Source organism: Salvelinus namaycush, chromosome 40 (genome assembly GCF_016432855.1).
Source record: "Salvelinus namaycush isolate Seneca chromosome 40, SaNama_1.0, whole genome shotgun sequence".
Classification (NCBI taxonomy): domain Eukaryota; kingdom Metazoa; phylum Chordata; class Actinopteri; order Salmoniformes; family Salmonidae; genus Salvelinus; species Salvelinus namaycush.
This window is the reverse complement of record NC_052346.1, coordinates 19,243,223-19,263,382: the sequence shown is the minus strand read 5'-3', so window position 1 is coordinate 19,263,382 and position 20,160 is coordinate 19,243,223.

Below are 20,160 nucleotides of genomic sequence, written 5' to 3'. Positions count from 1 at the left end.
GCATCTCTGTCCAGTCAGATTGATCATATCCCAGGGCTACTGCATCTCTGACCAGTCAGATTGATCATATCCTAGGGCTACTCCCACTCTGTTGGGGAGTCTGTCTGCCTGCTCTGGATTCTGTCGAGCTGCTCAATGAGGATGGAGGAGGAGATTGACAAACTGTCAGATATCCCCATCAATGAAGGTGTACCATCTGAAGGTGAACCCCAGTTAGGTTCACTGTTCACATTACAGCAGATTGACCTTTTAAAAAAAACATTAATTTGGTCAGAAGATTGACATGCAGGATGTTCTATCCTGATGTAGAGAAGTTTATCAGGACAGGCAATGTTATTAAGACATCAGTGGGTTTGGAAAAAGTTAGTCAGAGGGGACGGTGACGTCTGAGTGGTCATTATGCAGGAGGAAGGGAAGGTAAAAGGGTCAGTAAAACGAAAGAAAGTAATAGAAAATGAAAGTTAATTAAACATGATGGGTCTGAACAGCATCACAGGGGGATTTATTTCCCTTGTCTGTTACCTCTGTTGATGGGTCTGAACAGCATCACAGGGGGATTTATTTCCCTTGTCTGTTACCTCTGTTGGTGGGTCTGAACAGCATCACAGGGGGATTTATTTACCTTGTCTGTTATCTCTGTTGATGGGTCTGAACAGCATCACAGGGGGATTTATTTACCTTGTCTGTTACCTCTGTTGATGGGTCTGAACAGCATCACAGGGGGATTTATTTACCTTGTCTGTTATCTCTGTTGATGGGTCTGAACAGCATCACATGGGGATTTATTTACCTTGTCTGTTACCTCTGTTGATGGGTCTGAACAGCATCACAGGGGGATTTATTTCCCTTGTCTGTTACCTCTGTTGGTGGGTCTGAACAGCATCACAGGGGGATTTATTTCCCTTGTCTGTTACCTCTGTTGATGGGTCTGAACAGCATCACAGGGGGATTTATTTCCCTTGTCTGTTACCTCTGTTGATGGGTCTGAACAGCATCACAGGGGGATTTATTTCCCTTGTCTGTTACCTCTGTTGATGGGTCTGAACAGCATCACAGGGGGATTTATTTCCCTTGTCTGTTATCTCTGTTGATGGGTCTGAACAGCATCACAGGGGGATTTATTTCCCTTGTCTGTTACCTCTGTTGATGGGTCTGAACAGCATCACAGGGGGATTTATTTCCCTTGTCTGTTATCTCTGTTGATGGGTCTGAACAGCATCACAGGGGATTTATTTCCCTTGTCTGTTATCTCTGTTGATGGGTCTGAACAGCATCACAGGGGGATTTATTTCCCTTGCCTGTTCAAATCAAATCAAATTGTATTTGTCACACTCGCCGAACACAACAGGTGTAGACCTTACAGTGAAATGCTTACTTACAAGCCCTTAACCAACAATGCAGTTACCTAAAAAAACAATTGTGGGGCTTTATATACAGGGGGTACCGGTACAGAGTCAATGTGTGGGAGCACCGGTGTCGAGGTAATTGAGGTAATATGTCCATGTACCAGCAGGGGGTGTGCTGGAGCAACACCGTTTGGGCTTTTCTAAGGAAAGCAGTGGACCTTGGGTATGATAGGCACTTGATCCTGTTAGATATGGAGCAGGTCAATATGTCAACCATTACTCTGTTCTACCGTGCTGTACTTTGGGCGTGGAAAAATACTATCTGTTCACAGAGACGTTTCACGGCCAGGAGCATTGATAATGGAGGAGCCAGTGTTTAACATTCCACTCATCCAGAGTGCTGACCTCTGACAGCTTGTGGGCCAGGCTTGTGAGAGCGGGGTTCACTAACCTGACCTGCAAGAAGAGTCGGGGAGGAAATCTGGCAGCGATATGTCAGGGGCTTCCTCCATAAAGCCAGCCAGGCTTCTGCAGCAGGTAGTGGAGGGTGTCCAAGCTGTACTACCTGGCTCATTCAGAGAGCTGCTGGGGAAAAGGCAGAGACTGGACCGTCTAACCCCGAATGACACTGATCTACCTCCTTTCACCATTGCTGACGCTGCAGGGGAATAACAGGGTAGTCTGTTAAACTGATTTGTTTTAATTATGTATTTGGGCCAAATAAAGTGAAAAAACAATCAAGTCACTCAACATCCCAGGGCATCTAGAGTGTGTTAGCACAGTGCTGTGTGTAGGACTGCTACACTGCAACATAACTACAGTATGACACTGAACTATGACACATCAACGGCTAGGTCACATTGACCTGATATTCTCTCTCTCTCTCTCTCTCTCTCTCTCTCTCTCTCTCTCTCTCTCTCTCTCTCTCTCTCTCTCTCTCTCTCTCTCTCTCTCTCCCTCTCTCTCTCTCTCTCCATCTCTCTCTCTCTCTCTCTCTCTCTCTCTCTCTCTCTCTCTCTCTCTCTCTCTCTCTCTCTCTGACTCCATCTCTCATTCAGTCTCTCTCTCTCTCTGACTCCATCTCTCATTCAGTCTCTCTCTCTCTCTCTCTCTCTCTCTCTCTCTCTCTCTCTCTCTATCTCTCTCTCTCTCTCTCTCTCTCTCTCTCTCTCTCTCTCTCTCTCTCTCTCTCACGCCATCTCCCTCTAGTGCTAGTGGGTAATCAGAAAGCCAGGCTGGAAGACTGATCAACTGTCATCCTCTGCAGGGCCCTCCCTTTCTCTGAATGTCAGCACACACATCCAGGCTGGAGAGAGCAGTGGCTCCTCGGCCACTGCTGGAGCCCAAACACACGCACACCAACAGAGGGTCTGGCCACACAGACACAGTGAAAGACTCCACTACACACAAACAAATCAAAGGTGTAACTTCCAAACATATGAAAGGTGTAACTTTGAAACATATGAAACATATGAAAGGTGTAACTTTGAAACATATGAAACATATGAAAGGTGTAACTGAAACATAAGAAACATATGAAAGGTGTAACTTTGAAACACAAGAAACATATGAAAGGTGTAACTTTGAAACATATGAAACATATGAAAGGTGTAACTTTGAAACATAAGAAACATATGAAAGGTGTAACTTTGAAACATATGAAAGGTGTAACTTTGAAACATATGAAAGGTGTAACTTTGAAAAATATGAAACATATGAAAGGTGTAACTTTGAAACACATGAACGGTGTAACTTTGAAACATATGAAAGGTGTAACTTTGAAACATATCAAAGGTGTAACTTTGACACATATGAAAGGTCTAACTTTGAAACATATGAAACATATGAAAGGTGTAACTTTGAAACATAAGAAACATATCAAAGGTGTAACTTTGACACATATGAAAGGTCTAACTTTGAAACATAAGAAACATATGAAAGGTGTAACTTTGAGACATAAGAAACATATGAAAGGTGTAACTTTGAAACATATGAAACATATCAAAGGTGTAACTTTGAAACATAAGAAACATATGAACGGTGTAACTTTGAAACATATGAAAGGTGTAACTTTGAAATATATGAAAGGTGTAACTTTGAAACATATGAAAGGTCTAACTTTGAAACATATGAAACATATGAAAGGTGTAACTTTGAAACATAAGAAACATATGAAAGGTGTAACTGAAACATAAGAAACATATGAAAGGTGTAACTTTGAAACACAAGAAACATATGAAAGGTGTAACTTTGAAACATATGAAAGGTGTAACTTTGAAACATATGAAAGGTGTAACTTTGAAACATATGAAACATATGAAAGGTGTAACTTTGAAACATATGAACGGTGTAACTTTGAAACATATGAAAGGTGTAACTTTGAAACATATGAAAGGTGTAACTTTGAAACATAAGAAAGGTGTAACTTTGAAACATATGAAACATATGAAAGGTGTAACTTTGAAACATAAGAAACATATGAAAGGTGTAACTTTGAAACACAAGAAACATATGAAAGGTGTAACTTTGAAACATAAGAAACATATGAAAGGTGTAACTAAGCCAACTATATTCCCTTGAACACTGAGCGTTCATACCATTTCTAAAATCCTCCTGACAGCGATAAAGGGACTCACACGGAGGATTGTAAAATAGAATGACATGCTTTATACACATAATCCTTTCTCCTCCCTGCTTAGGAGCATAAGCTATGGCCCAGTCATCTGTGCCAAGTACAAACACTCCACATTCTACAGCAGTGTCATGGTGATAGTAGGCACTGTGTGAGCTCTGGTGTGAGAAAGGATAGACACGTATAGAAAGGGATAAGGAGAGAAAGAATTAGAGGAGAGGAGAGGGTGGTGTTGTGTAGGGTCTGAGTTAGAGATCTCAGTATAGGTAGTTAAGGTCAGTAAACTGCTTTCTGCTCACCCTGATATCATTTATCATGTCCAGAGAGAGAAGGTGTGTGTGTGTGGGTTCACCGGTGCTTGTACATTTGCGTGTGTGTGTGCTGTGTGTGTGTGTGTGTGTGTGTGTGTGTGTGTGTGTGTGTGTGTGTGTGTGTGTGTGTGTGTGTGTGTGTGTGTGTGTGTGTGTGTGTGTGTGTGTGTGTGTGTGTGTGTGTGTGTGTGTGACAGAGAGGAGATGGAGCGCAGTGAGATGGAAGGGGCTCTGAGTGTGTGTGGGCTGTGTTGAAATTACTGCTCTCCATCTCTGTCTGGTGCCCTGTTTGTGTGTGTGTGTGTGTGTGTGTGTGTGTGTGTGTGTGTGTGTGTGTGTGTGTGTGTGTGTGTGTGTGTGTGTGTGTGTGTGTGTGTGTGTGTGTGTGTGTGTGTGTGTGTGTGTGTGTGTGTGTGTGTGTGTGTGTGTGGTTTGTCTCAGCCAGGGTCAGACTAAACACCAGGTTACTGATGATAACCATGTATTGTCTCTAACTCAGCCAGGGTCAGACTAAACACCAGGTTACTGATGATAACCATGTATTGTCTCTAACTCAGCCAGGGTCAGACTAAACACCAGGTTACTGATGATAACCATGTATTGTCTCTAACTCAGCCAGGGTCAGACTAAACACCAGGTTACTGATGATAACCATGTATTGTATGCCTCAGTGTTGAGTCACTACAGCCTGGACCAGACACATTTACCATCCCATTGACTGTTAATGACTACTGCTGCATAGTAATGTAACATGATTGACCAGTCATGAGCTGCTGTCCTACCTCCTGGGAAAAACAACAACCAAACCGTAGAAGCCCCTCTACTTCTCTGTCTCTGTTAGACAACTCCAGCACAGGTCCTTTTACACTACAGTTCTAGTGTGTGTGTAAGTGTGTAAGTGTTTGTACCTCTCTCTTTTGATTGCAGCTTTGCATGAGTCAAACTGTGAGTGGCCAGTGAGAGTACAGGACTTTTCTCTTATCTCTCTCTCTCTTCTATACTCTCTCTATTCTGTCTCTCTCTCTTCTGTCTCTCTCCTGTCTCTCTCTCTGACTTTCTCCTCTCTCTTCTCTCTCTCTCTCCTCTCGCTCTCTCTCTCTCCTCTCTCTCTCTCTCTTCAGTCTCTCTCCTCTCTCGATTTCGTCACAGTGTTCTCCTATACCCCCATTCATCTCTTTCCTTGTCCAATCTTTCTTCTCTCTCTCATCTACCTCTTTCCTCTCCTCTCTAGTCACCTACAGTGTATCTCTCTATTCGTTCTCCTCCCCCCCATAATCCCCTGTTATTTGCAGTCCAGGGTTCTCCTGACTCCCTGCGTTCTGATTGGTGTGACGGGTAATCCAATGGGAGCATCCTGCGGTTCCCCCCGCCCCCCCACTGGTCATGTTTTATATTGGCTGACATCAACACTGGGATTTATACTTTAAACAGAAAACATGAAAAACACAGATATCAGAAAAGGGATAGTGGTCTCTGTATTCCATCCATCACTTCTGAGGTTCTGGATACCGTAGCTGGCTCCAAAATGCACTGGTACAGAGGATGCTCGCTAGTAAGAAATCCCAAAAGTTTTAAGTTCCTCGGCGTACACATCCCGGACAAACTGAAATGGTACACACACACTTCTTGGTGAAGAAGGCCTAACAGAGCCTCTTCAACCTCAGGAGGCTGAAGAAATTTGGCTTGTCACCTAAAACCCTCACAAACTTTTACAGATGCACAATTGAGAGCTGTCGGGCTGTCGGGCTCTTGTCGGGCTGTATCACCGCCTGGTACGGCAACTGCACCACCCTCAACTGCAAGGCTTTCCAAAGGGTGGTGCGGTCTGCCCAACGCATCGCCGGGGGCAAACTACCTGCTTTCCAGGACACCTACAGCACCCAATCTCACAGGAAGGCCAAAAAGATCATCAAGGACATCAACCACCCGAGCCACTTCCTGTTCACCCCGCTACCATCCAGAAGGCGAGGTCAGTACAGGTGCATCAAAGCTGGGACCGAGAGACTGAAAAACAGCTTCTATCTCAAGGCCATCAGACTGTTAAACAGCCATCACTAACACAGAGAGGCTGCTGCCTACATAGAGACTCAAATCTGTATGTGGATCTCAATCACTAGTCACTTTAAATAATGTCACTTTAATAATGTTTACATATCTTACATTACTCATCTCATATGTATATACTGTATCTTATACCATCTATTGCATCTTGCCTATACCGCTCAGCTATCGCTCATCCATATATTTACATGTACATATTCTTATTCCATCCCTTTACATTTGTATGTATAAGGTAGTTGTTGTGGAATTGTTAGATTACTTGTTAGATATTACTGCACTGTCGGAACTAGAAGCACAAGCATTTCACAAACACTCGCATTAACATCTGCTAACCATGTGTATGTGACCAATAACATGTGATTTGATTTGAAACGACTGAGGGGTTAATATTGAAGAGATTATTTCTCTATCACGGTTCGTGTCTCTCCATCTCCATGTCAATTTAGTCTATTCAGGAGATGGATAGAAATGCCTATCAGAAATAAAAAGGATATAGTTGAAGGATAGATTCCTGAATTGACTGTTCTACGTAGAAGCTGTTAGTGTCATTGCATTACCCAAACAATATTATATATTATATCATATGAACATTATTACAGCATTATACCTAAATCACATTCAAAGCTTCATTTCATATTACGGCAATATCGAGACCGTTTAATATGTTTAGAATGTAATTGGAAATATCCCTTGAGATTCACATAGCAATGCAATATAATCAGCTATAGTAATAGCTTTACATTTCAATTTTATTGCAGGGACACAAATACACACACGTAAAAAAAACAAGCACACACAAACGCACGCACACACACAACTCAGGCAGGCTAATGTTTCAGACGGAAGACAGTGGGAATGTTTCTCAAAATGTATAATGTGGACATGTTTAGAGCTGTACAAATGGATCATAGAAATGACACAGGCCTAATCGTCTCCACATTCTTCTCTGTGTTGGAAATTCATAATGTTGGGTTTCAGAGGCTAAATGACACCAGACTGTGAGAGAACAGAGACGTAATTAGCCGACAACGACAACAACAACTAAAATCACTGCGGAACACCTAACAAACATGTTCTCCCACAGGCTAAGTCCACACTGTAACTGAGTGGGGTAATAACAACCAGCCTATATGACAGTATTGTGCACTAATTAAGATACATTAAGACACTAAATTATTTTTGAGAGTCCTGGACTGTTTTAAATCCTAATTCCGAGCTCACTGCTAGCCTGTTAGCGCTGGGTGGACGAGACTGATCAAGGTGACACACCGCCATTAACCAGAAACAGTCACGCCAACAACGGGCAGTCATCATAGTGCTACACTACAGGTGGTCAGGGCTGGTGGAAGGATAATTACCCAGGACCCTCTAACTGCATGGCAGTGATATCTGATGTCACAGAAATATCTGGTTTAACAAGCTAATCTTATTACACAGAGAAATTATTTTACAGCGGTACTGAATTTAATAAACACCTCTTCTGTCCAATTTAGTTTTTAATGAACTAAAATCTCAAATATCTGTGTACAAACTACTGTGCAATTGTATGGGTTGGGAGGTAGCCTAGTGGTTATGAGCATTGGGCCAGTAACCAATAGGTCTCTGGTTTGAATCCCCAAGCTGGTTTGCTTGTGTAAGTCGCTCTACATAAGAGCCTCTGTTAAATGATATAAATGTAAATGTCTTAAAGTTTGAATCTGACCTTTTGGGCTCGTGAGTGGAGCAGCGGTCTAAGGCACTGCATCTCAGTGCTAGAGGCATCACTACAGACCCTGGTTCGATCCTGGGCTGTATCACAACCGGCCATGATCGGGGGTCCCATAGGGCGGCGCACAATTGGCCCAGCGTTGTCCGGGTTTGGCAGGGGTAGGCCGTCATTGTCAAATTTGTTCTTAACTGACTTGCCAAGTTAAATAAAATAAAAAATGTGGACAATTTGGACAAATGTCAGTGCAGCGTGTATGAGTTGATGTTGATTTTAGTATTGGACATTTTAGGTGACATCATTTTTTTCATTTTTAAATTACAGTTGAATGCATTGTCAAAAGAATGAGAAAGGGACAGAAAATGAATGACCTTTATTTAACCTACACTCTTAGAAGAAAAGGTGCTATCTAGAACCTAAAAGGTTTGGCTGTCCTCATAGGAGAACTCTTTGAAGATCCATTTTGAGTAGAACCATTTTGGGTTCCATGTAGGAAAGGGTTCTACATGGAACCCAAAAGGGTTCTTCCTGGAACCAAAAAGGGTCCTTCTATGGGGACAGCTAAAGAACCCTTTCAGAACACTTTTCTTCTAAGAGTGTACATGGTTAAATTGCAATAGCAAAATGAGGTGACATTACATTTACGTCATTTAGCAGACGCTCTTATCCAGAGCGACTTACAGTAGGGTGCATACATTTTACATACTGAGACAAGGATATCCCTACCGGCCAAACCCTCCCTAACCCGGACGACGCTATGCCAATTGTGCGTCGCCCCACGGACCTCCCGGTTGCAACCGGCTGCGACAGAGCCTGGGCGCGAACCCAGCCCAGCCTGGGCGCGAACCCAGGGACTCTGGTGGCGCAGCTAGCACTGCGATGCAGTGCCCTAGACCACTGCGCCACCCGGGAGGCCTAGATATCACTTCCTTATTCCATCCTCTCCCTTTCTGTGGGGTGATTCTAGGTTCTAGGCCTGCATGCTAAGTGAATTCTGCTGCATTTCAGGATGTGGCAGTGGCAGCAAAGTCCTTCCTATTTGATAAACAGTGTTTACATCAAGCACCCCATTGCCCTATTAGTATTAAAAGGAGTTACTTCAGAAAGCTCTTATTCTGCCCTTAGACACTTTTCTATTATTTATGATTGAAATGAAAGCCTTGCGGAGCACGGATAGAACATCTCTGCATGGGAAATGATGTACTGCATCCAGTTTACATAACGCACTCTGGTAAACAGAGGATTAAACACTAAGGGGTAATTAAAGAAAAATGTTATCTCCACACATTACTTTGTTTGGATTAGATGTGTGGGGGGTTAAAGGCAAGAACATTGTGAAACCTTTGATGATTTCCAAAGCCTTAATATTGAAGTCTTTCATAGCATGGGACTCATGCATGGGGCTGTACCTAGCTTCTAACAACTTTTAGTATCCGGTAAAATTGTGTGAAACAGATATTACAGTGACTTGGGTCCATCATCAGAAGCTTCTTGTTATCTGTGTGAGACTTAGTTCTTATCTTTGAATTTGAGATGTCCTTTCATAGTCAAATGTCACGTCTTAACACTTTCAATGCTAGTCCCAATATCTTACTTCAAGGCTGACCGGGGTTCAAACCCAAGGTCTCGTGTGCACCGTTTCTGCTGTGCTAAAACTTTACAAAAACTGGTTAGCATACCCATCCAAACTCCTACTCTGGCTCAATCTAAAGACACTAAGATAGAAAGCATGTAGCCTCACTGAATGTGTGCATTTGATATGTAACCTCACTGAATGTGTGCATTTGATATGTAACCTCACTGAATGTGTGCATTTAGTATGTAACCTCACTGAATGTGTGCATTTGGTATGTAACCTCACTGAATGTGTGCATTTGGTATGTAACCTCACTGAATGTGTGCATTTGATATGTAACCTCACTGAATGTGTGCATTTGATATGTAACCTCACTGAATGTGTGCATTTGGTATGTAACCTCACTGAATGTGTGCATTTGATATGTAAACTCACTGAATGTGTGCATTTGATATGTAACCTCACTGAATGTGTGCATTTAGTATGTAACCTCACTGAATGTGTGCATTTGGTATGTAACCTCACTGAATGTGTGCATTTGATATGTAACTCACTGAATGTGTGCATTTGATATGTAATCTCACTGAATGTGTGCATTTGGTATGTAACCTCACTGAATGTGTGCATTTGATATGTAAACTCACTGAATGTGTGCATTTGATATGTAACATCACTGAATGTGTGCATTTGGTATGTAACCTCACTGAATGTGTGCATTTAGTATGTAACCTCATTGAATGTGTGCATTTAGTATGTAACCTCACTGAATGTGTGCATTTGATATGTAACCTCACTGAATGTGTGCATTTGATATGTAACCTCACTGAATGTGTGCATTTGGTATGTTATCTCACTGAATGTGTGCATTTAGTATGTAACCTCATTGAATGTGTGCATTTTGTATGTAACCTCACTGAATGTGTGCATTTAGTTTGTAACCTCACTGAATGTGTGCATTTGGTATGTAACCTCACTGAATGTGTGCATTTAGTTTGTAACCTCATTGAATGTGTGCATTTAGTATGTAACCTCATTGAATGTGTGCATTTAGTATGTAACCTCATTGAATGTGTGCATTTAGTATGTAACCTCACTGAATGTGTGCATTTAGTTTGTAACCTCACTGAAGGTGTGCATTTGGTATGTAACCTCACTGGATGTGTGCATTTGGTATGTAACCTCACTGAATGTGTGCATTTAGTTTGTAACCTCACTGAATGTGTGCATTTGGTATGTAACCTCACTGGATGTGTGCATTTGGTATGTAACCTCACTGGATGTGTGCATTTAGTATGTAATCTCACTGAATGAGATGTAACCTCACTGAATGTGTGCATTTGTATGCTTAACTCACTTATCAACCCTGCTACAAACACCCAATATATCATACGATTTTTAACACTCAAACACCATCAAAGAGACATACCCCACTCAAATATTGAATCAATCTTTATTTATATTAAATTAAAAATATATTTTTGGACAGATTCATGTAACAAATATGAGGAACAGTACTTCCATGATATAAAGCTTTAGGTATGGTCTAAAGTTCAGTGGGGAGTTGTAGCCAGTGCTGCCAACATTCTGTGGGGAGGCAGGGAATAGGAGCTAGAGAGGCTGAACCGGAAAAAGGGAGGGACACACTGTGTCTCTGTCAGTGTTTGACGACATTTATAAATATACATGCAGTTAAATCAAACATTACATCAAAATAAGTTCAGTCGTTTTGGTTCACATACTGTACAGGCCAAGTGGGAGGTGCCTCACGATATTGATCTCAACTTCTACATCTTCCAATTCAACCTTGATGTCTTCGAACATGGAAATCATGTAACATGTTGGCTCAGGGGTGAATGTACATTTGCACACTGGGCTGATAAACAGGCAGATAGATGGACTGGATAGCACACGACTGAAATAGAAAATGGGCTGAAACATATCTGGTCAGGTCGAGTTGGCAACACTGCTCTGAAGTATTTTGAGAGAGAGAGAGGGAGAGAGAGAAAGAGAGGGGAGAGGGAGAGAGGGAGAGCGGGAGAGAGAGAGAGAGAGAGAGAGCGAGAGGGAGAGAGAGAGAGAGAGGAGGGGGAGAGAGAGAGGGAGGTAAAAAAAATGTATAAACCATTGTTAACCCCAACACAGATATTAAATAGAGAACTCACAGAGAGATGCTTCATACAGGTCAACTAGCCAGTTTCACAGGCGAGTGCCCAACAGGGGTGTTTTATATTTCAAATCAAAATGTACTACCCAAAGTACACGTACAGTACACACAGAAGCTATGTGATATCTAACGCTGACACCTGATCAACAGAGAAGGGAAAATAACAAAAAAAGAAAAGAACGTGACAGAGAGAAAAGTGGTAAAAAGTCAAAGCATCCTCCTATTTACACATTTCAGCGGCTCGTCTCAGTGCTTTATAAAAATACTATTCACATTTTGTCATGGGACAATAGTGTGTTCAATCTGGAGGAAAGTCCAAATGACTGTACAATTACATTGGTTTGATAGGTATATCAATTTCAACACTAAAAATGTCACCGAAAGAATGAGTCCTCTCTAATACGACCATTAAGATGCAATTAAGATTGGGTCAAATTTTCAGGATGTTTTGAAATATTATCCGAAGATAATACTGAATGAGGTGACGTGTGTTGTGGCTGTGAAAACCCTCATTCATGTTATTAAATACACTTCATCAACACAATAAAATAAACATAAGTATTTTTGAATATGTTGAAATAGTTTTAAAAAACAGTGACAGACCAAAACATCGGACATGAGAAATATGACTAAATTATCAGTAGAAGTCAGGATGACTATGAATCCTATATTGAACAGTAAAGATGAATCCTATACTGAACAGTAAAGATGAATCCTATATTGAACAGTAAAGATGAATCCTATATTGAACAGTAAAGATGAATCCTATACTGAACAGTAAAGATGAATCCTATATTGAACAGTAAAGATGAATCCTATATTGAACAGTAAAGATGAATCCTATATTGAACAGTAAAGATGAATCCTATACTGAACAGTAAAGATGAATCCTATATTGAACAGTAAAGATGAATCCTATATTAAACAGTAAAGATGAATCCTATATTGAACAGTAAAGATGAATCCTATATTGAACAGTAAAGATGAATCCTATATTGAACAGTAAAGATGAATCCTATATTGAACAGTAAAGATGAATCCTATATTGAACAGTAAAGATGAATCCTATACTGAACAGTAAAGATGAATCCTATATTGAACAGTAAAGATGAATCCTATATTGAACAGTAAAGATGAATCCTATACTGAACAGTAAAGATGAATCCTATACTGAACAGTAAAGATGAATCCTATATTGAACAGTAAAGATGAATCCTATACTGAACAGTAAAGATGAATCCTATATTGAACAGTAAAGATGAATCCTATATTGAACAGTAAAGATGAATCCTATACTGAACAGTAAAGATGAATCCTATATTGAACAGTAAAGATGAATCCTATATTGAACAGTAAAGATGAATCCTATATTGAACAGTAAAGATGAATCCTATATTGAACAGTAAAGATGAATCCTATATTGAACAGTAAAGATGAATCCTATACTGAACAGTAAAGATGAATCCTATATTGAACAGTAAAGATGAATCCTATATTGAACAGTAAAGATGAATCCTATACTGAACAGTAAAGATGAATCCTATATTGAACAGTAAAGATGAATCCTATATTGAACAGTAAAGATGAATCCTATATTGAACAGTAAAGATGAATCCTATACTGAACAGTAAAGATTAATCCTATATTGAACAGTAAAGATGAATCCTATATTAAACAGTAAAGATGAATCCTATATTGAACAGTAAAGATGAATCCTATATTGAACAGTAAAGATGAATCCTATATTGAACAGTAAAGATGAATCCTATATTGAACAGTAAAGATGAATCCTATACTGAACAGTAAAGATGAATCCTATACTGAACAGTAAAGATGAATCCTATATTGAACAGTAAAGATGAATCCTATACTGAACAGTAAAGATGAATCCTATATTGAACAGTAAAGATGAATCCTATATTGAACAGTAAAGATGAATCCTATACTGAACAGTAAAGATGAATCCTATATTGAACAGTAAAGATGAATCCTATATTGAACAGTAAAGATGAATCCTATATTGAACAGTAAAGATGAATCCTATATTGAACAGTAAAGATGAATCCTATATTGAACAGTAAAGATGAATCCTATACTGAACAGTAAAGATGAATCCTATACTGAACAGTAAAGATGAATCCTATATTGAACAGTAAAGAGGAATCCTATATTGAACAGTAAAGATGAATCCTATACTGAAAAGTAAAGATGAATCCTATATTGAACAGTAAAGATGAATCCTATATTGAACAGTAAAGATGAATCCTATATTGAACAGTAAAGATGAATCCTATACTGAACAGTAAAGATGAATCCTATATTGAACAGTAAAGAGGAATCCTATATTTGACAGTAAGTGTGTATGTTTGTGAATGCACTGTATACAGTGGTGTAAGGTATTAAACACTTAAACCTTTCCATGGTGTGTTTTACCTTAACAACAGGAAGTTACTACAGAATTTGTGCTACTGATTTCATTCCAACTCCAAACAGCAATAGAAGCTGTCCCTCAAACCATCTATCCATCTGTTTCTAACCATCTATCCTAGGGACAAAATTGGAAAATACTATTAATTGAACTAACGAATACTCAGGGTAAAGAGCAATAGCACTCACATTGAGGTATCAGGCATGATGATATAGTATAAGGTACAACAGGCATAGCTAATACAGTTCTACTGCAGTGGTGGAGGATACAGTACTTGTGCTGCTGATTGTGTCATAGAATACTTTCCAACTCCATACTGTATAGGAGAATACTAAGGGGCCAAATACTTTCCAACTCCATACTGTATAGGAGAATACTAAGGGGCCAAATACTTTCCAACTACATACTGCATAGGAGAATACTAAGGGGCCAAACCCTTTCCAACTACATACTGTATAGGAGAATACTAAGGGGCCAAGACCTTTCCAACTACATACTGTATAGGAGAATACTAAGGGGCCAAAACCTTTCCAACTACATACTCTATAGGAGAATACTAAGGGGCCAAACCCTTTCCAACTACATACTGTATAGGAGAATACTAAGGGGCCAAAACCTTTCCAACTACATACTGTATAGGAGAATACTAAGGGGCCAAACCCTTTCCAACTACATACTGTATAGGAGAATACTAAGGGGCCAAGACCTTTCCAGCTACATACTCTATAGGAGAATACTAAGGGGCCAAACCCTTTCCAACTACATACTGTATAGGAGAATACTAAGGGGCCAAGACCTTTCCAACTACATACTCTATAGGAGAATACTAAGGGGCCAAAACCTTTCCAACTACTGACTGTATAGGAGAATACTAAGGGGCCAAACCCTTTCCAACTACATTCTGTATAGGAGAATACTAAGGGGCCAAGACCTTTCCAACTACATACTGTATAGGAGAATACTAAGGGGCCAAACCCTTTCCAACTACATACTGTATAGGAGAATACTAAGGGGCCAAACCCTTTCCAACTACATACTGTATAGGAGAATACTAAGGGGCCAAAACCTTTCCAACCATGTAAAGACCTCAACTTCAAGACAACTGAGAAAGACGGCATCAGTTGGCTGTTATCTGGTTGAACGTCACATAACTAGATTACAACCAAGTACAGATGTCGTTTTCTGGTAGATAAAGAGACGTCAAAAACTAGCGTTGCTATTTGAACAAAATGGCGGACGGTGAATATTGAGCCAAACTGTTGGCTATGGTAACCATATTAGGACTGGCTCAGGGTCATAACAGGCTCTTCTAATATGAACACTGTAAAAAGAGAGACTGGTTTTTCACTGGTTTTGAAAATCATAGAATCTGCAATCTGTCATTTCAGTCCTTGGGGAAAAACAAGTTTAACACAACATGAATACTTCACATTGAAATGAAATGTTAATTCCAGTTTGCGGAACTATTTGGGTCCAAAGGCAGTACAAAATAATAGTCATCATAACCAGAGGCAATAGAAAGACAGGAAGCAGACAAATAGTACATAATTATGAAGACTTCTCATTCAGTACTTCAGTATGTCGCCAAGTTTCTCTCTATTCTGTTTCCTTCACATATCTCAACCTTGTAGGTGTAAATGTGAAATGCTTTTGAAATAATTATGTTGTTGGATTATTACAACTAAGAAAAAACACGTTCTTTTAAAATATTTTTCACTTCCTGCTAGTTGGATCAATGTGTTCCATATGGGCTAAAACAAACACCCACAGTGCAGCAGAAACATATATAAACAACCCTCCCTCCTCTCTGCCACAAGGACAGCTGGGATACGCCTCCTTATGCTGTATGATGAAATATAGACAAAGTAAAGGCAGATCGAGTATGAAATGAAACAACGAACATGCATGGCTCCATAAAGCAGTTTGACCAAATGACTCTGAAACGGAGGTTTTACCGGCGGTCATGAACATTCCACTTAGCAGCAGAAGCTGTCTGGCAGTATTCTCATAGGTGTTTATGAGGCATCAGTAGTACAGGTAACTGTTCCTAGTACAAGTTAGTACAGGCAACTGTTCCTAGTACACGTTAGTACAGGTAACTGTTCCTAGTACAAGTTAGTACAGGCAACTGTCCTAAGTCACTATTTATTCTAAATGGTCAGTTACACATTACTTTTAATCACTGGTCCTGCCCGAGTGGCGCAGCGGTCTAAGGCACTGCATCTCAGTGCTAAAAGCGTCCCTACAGACCCTGGTTCGATTCCAGGCAGTATCACAACCGGCCATGATTCAGAGTCCCATAGGGCGGCGCAAATTGGCCCAGTGTTGTCCGAGATTGGTCGGAGTAGGCCGTCATTGTAAATAAGAATTTACTTGCCTAGTTAAATAACATAAAAAACATTTCCATTTGGCACTAGTCATACACTTCACATTAAGGTTGGGGTCAGTTCAGTATCCAATTGAATCGAGTTAATTAATAAACGGCCATTTTAAGTCATGAATTACATTTTTATTTGCTGATTTGACAACTGAACTGACTCTTCTTCATGCAGCCCTCGTCTCGGAGTAATGGAGAGACTTGTGGTGAAGTCACACAAGAAGATTCCGTGTCAAATCTCTGGAACTTGACATTTTGGATTTAGAATGAGGAGTTGGTAATCCTATCGCTGTGTAGAGGTGAACTGAGAGTTGTCAGGGGGAGAGAGAGAGAGGAGGCTAGCTGACTGTCAGTGGGCTTAGTTTAGTGAAGCAGAACTGGTTCTGTGGTTAAACTACTACCTCTTTAGAGGACTAGTTCTGTGGTTAAACTACTACCTCTATAGAGGACTAGTTCTGTGGTTAAACTACTACCTCTATAACTCCTCCCTCCCTCCCTCCCTCCCTCCCTCCCTCCCTCCCTCCCTCCCTCCATGTGAATCTGTCTATATGGAATCTGTTGCTCATCCATTCATCCAGGCCTCCACTAGGACACCCTCCACCTCCTCTCTCTGTGTCTCAGCCACTGGTCATTATGCAGACCATAGCGAGTTATAACGGAGACTATTTTTCATGCTACAGCAGTCCTCCTCATTATCCTCTCATTTGCATTGAAAACTGTTACTACAAACTCTGTGTCCCTGTGTCAGGCCACAATCTGCATAACATAATTTCCTCGCAGTGATGAATCTCTTCCGAGACATTATTGAGAAAAAATCCTATGTCATTCCATTGAAGCCAGTGATAAAGGAACTTTTACAGAGTTATTTGTTAAGCTGCCCACATGGTTTACAGTAGTTTAGACTTGATAAGAGCTTTCAAGTTAAGCTACCAACATGGTTTACAGTAGTTTAGACTTGATAAGAGCTTTCAAGTTAAGCTACCAACATGGTTTACAGTAGTTTAGACATGATAAGAGCTTTCAAGTTAAGCTACCAACGTGGTTTACAGTAGTTTAGACTTGATAAGAGCTTTCAAGTTAAGCTACCCACGTGGTTTACAGTAGTTTAGACGTGATAAGAGCTTTCAAGTTAAGCTACCCACATGGTTTACAGTAGTTTAGACTTGATAAGAGCTTTCAAGTTAAGCTACCCACGTGGTTTACAGTAGTTTAGACGTGATAAGAGCTTTCAAGTTAAGCTACCCACATGGTTTACAGTAGTTTAGACTTGATAAGAGCTTTCAAGTTAAGCTACCCACGTGGTTTACAGTAGTTTAGACATGATAAGAGCTTTCAAGTTAAGCTACCAACGTGGTTTACAGTAGTTTAGACTTGATAAGAGCTTTCAAGTTAAGCTACCCACGTGGTTTACAGTAGTTTAGACATGATAAGAGCTTTCAAGTTAAGCTACCAACGTGGTTTACAGTAGTTTAGACTTGATAAGAGCTTTCAAGTTAAGCTACCCACGTGGTTTACAGTAGTTTAGACATGATAAGAGCTTTCAAGTTAAGCTACCAACATGGTTTACAGTAGTTTAGACATGATAAGAACTTTCAAGTTAAGCTACCCACGTGGTTTACAGTAGTTTAGACGTGATAAGAGCTTTCAAGTTAAGCTACCCACGTGGTTTACAGTAGTTTAGACATGATAAGAGCTTTCAAGTTAAGCTACCCACGTGGTTTACAGTAGTTTAGACATGATAAGAGCTTTCAAGTTAAGCTACCAACATGGTTTATAGTAGTTTAGACTTGATAAGAGCTTTCAAGTTAAGCTACCCACATGGTTTATAGTAGTTTAGACGTGATAAGAGCTTTCAAGTGAACACCGTAACAGTGAACGCCACACCCCCAAAAATTATCCAATGGATGACCTGCGTTGTACATACAGGTAAGTAGTTGTTGTTTTTAACACATTATATAAATAATTGTGAAAATTAAATAGAACAAAAATTAAATAAAACATGTTGAAAATGGTACAAGGCTTGGTCACAACAGAGTTAGTTACCGTAAATACTGTAAGAGGTGAGTAACACTGAAGTGATGGTGATGCAATATCTACAATATGTAGCTCCTTTGCGAGGAACATTTCAACATACAGTACTGGTTGGTTGTCTATCCATCTCTCTCTCTCTCCAGTTCATTTTGTAGCTCCTTAGTGAGGAACATTTCAACATACAGTAGTGGTTGGTTGTCTTTCCATCTCTCTCTCTCTCCAGTTCATTTTGTAGCTCCTTAGTGAGGAACATTTCAACATACAGTAGTGGTTGGTTGTCTTTCCATCTCTCTCTCTCTCCAGTTCATTTTGTAGCTCCTTAGTGAGGAACATTTCAACATACAGTAGTGGTTAGTTGTCTGTCCATCTCTCTCTCTCTCCAGTTCATTTTGTAGCTCCTTAGTGAGGAACATTTCAACATACAGTAGTGGTTGCTTGTCTTTCCATCTCTCTCTCTCTCCAGTTCATTTTGTAGCTCCTTAGTGAGGAACATTTCAACATACAGTAGTGGTTGGTTGTCTATCCATCTCTCTCTCTCCAGTTCATTTTGTCGCAACAACAGTCATGTAAAACACTGTGCTCGGTACAACACCTCTTTTTCGACACGCTTCATCTTGTCCGTCTGCGTTCCTCATCGTGGTTCCCTCGTACCGTCCTGAGAGTCCTGACACCATCCATGTCTGTGTAGAGAACAGTACATATGGTCGTACTACCTCCATATTGCGTGGCTCCTCGATGCTCCTTTCACAAACACCACCACCGCTGCCAGTCCAGCTTATATACAGCGTCAGAGGATAACAGCACTGGTCTTTACCTAGAGCAGTTTTTACTGTTGTTACAGTACCAGTTAGGGGCTAGAGTGGAGATAAGGAGGTGGAGCCTGGTAGTGTGTTGGTTGGTGGCACTCTGAGTAGGGTCTGCTAGCTCCTTCTCTGGAGAACGCTAGCTAGTTAGCTAGTTAGCGCAGGTGATGGATGGTGGGATGTCGTGGGGAGGGGGTTTTGGGGAGGCTCTCGTGACTGTTTGAGGGACTGAGGAAGGGACAGAGGAACCGGAGAAAGCTGGGTACTGGCTGGCCCAGGAGCTGGAGGAAGGTGGGTTGGGACCTCACTTCTATACCACAGTGTTCCTCTGTCGGTACGGGGGAGGGGGAAGAACCGTGCCCGGCTTGAGATTGGACGAGAACTCTGATAGGTACTCTGGGTTTTCGGCCACCACCGGCCTGATGCAGCCATTCCGTTTGTAGAACAACTTGCCATTGGTGGTTCCCGCCTCAAGGGTGTTGCCCCCCTGGTTTGTAGCGCTGTCCAGCGGCTTGGGTGGCAGGCTGTGCTGCCAGTACTCTGGATTGTCAAAGGTCACCTTGAGCTTCTTGCCTGCCGGTTTGCCTCCCGCCTGGTGCCCCTGTCCCTGCTTCAGTACACTGCCAGGGTGGGTGGTGTGCCCCTGGTAGGCTGCTATAACACTTCTCTGGTCCTCGGACGCCGACATGGAGATGGGACCTTTCTTGACAGTTGACCTTTCAGGGT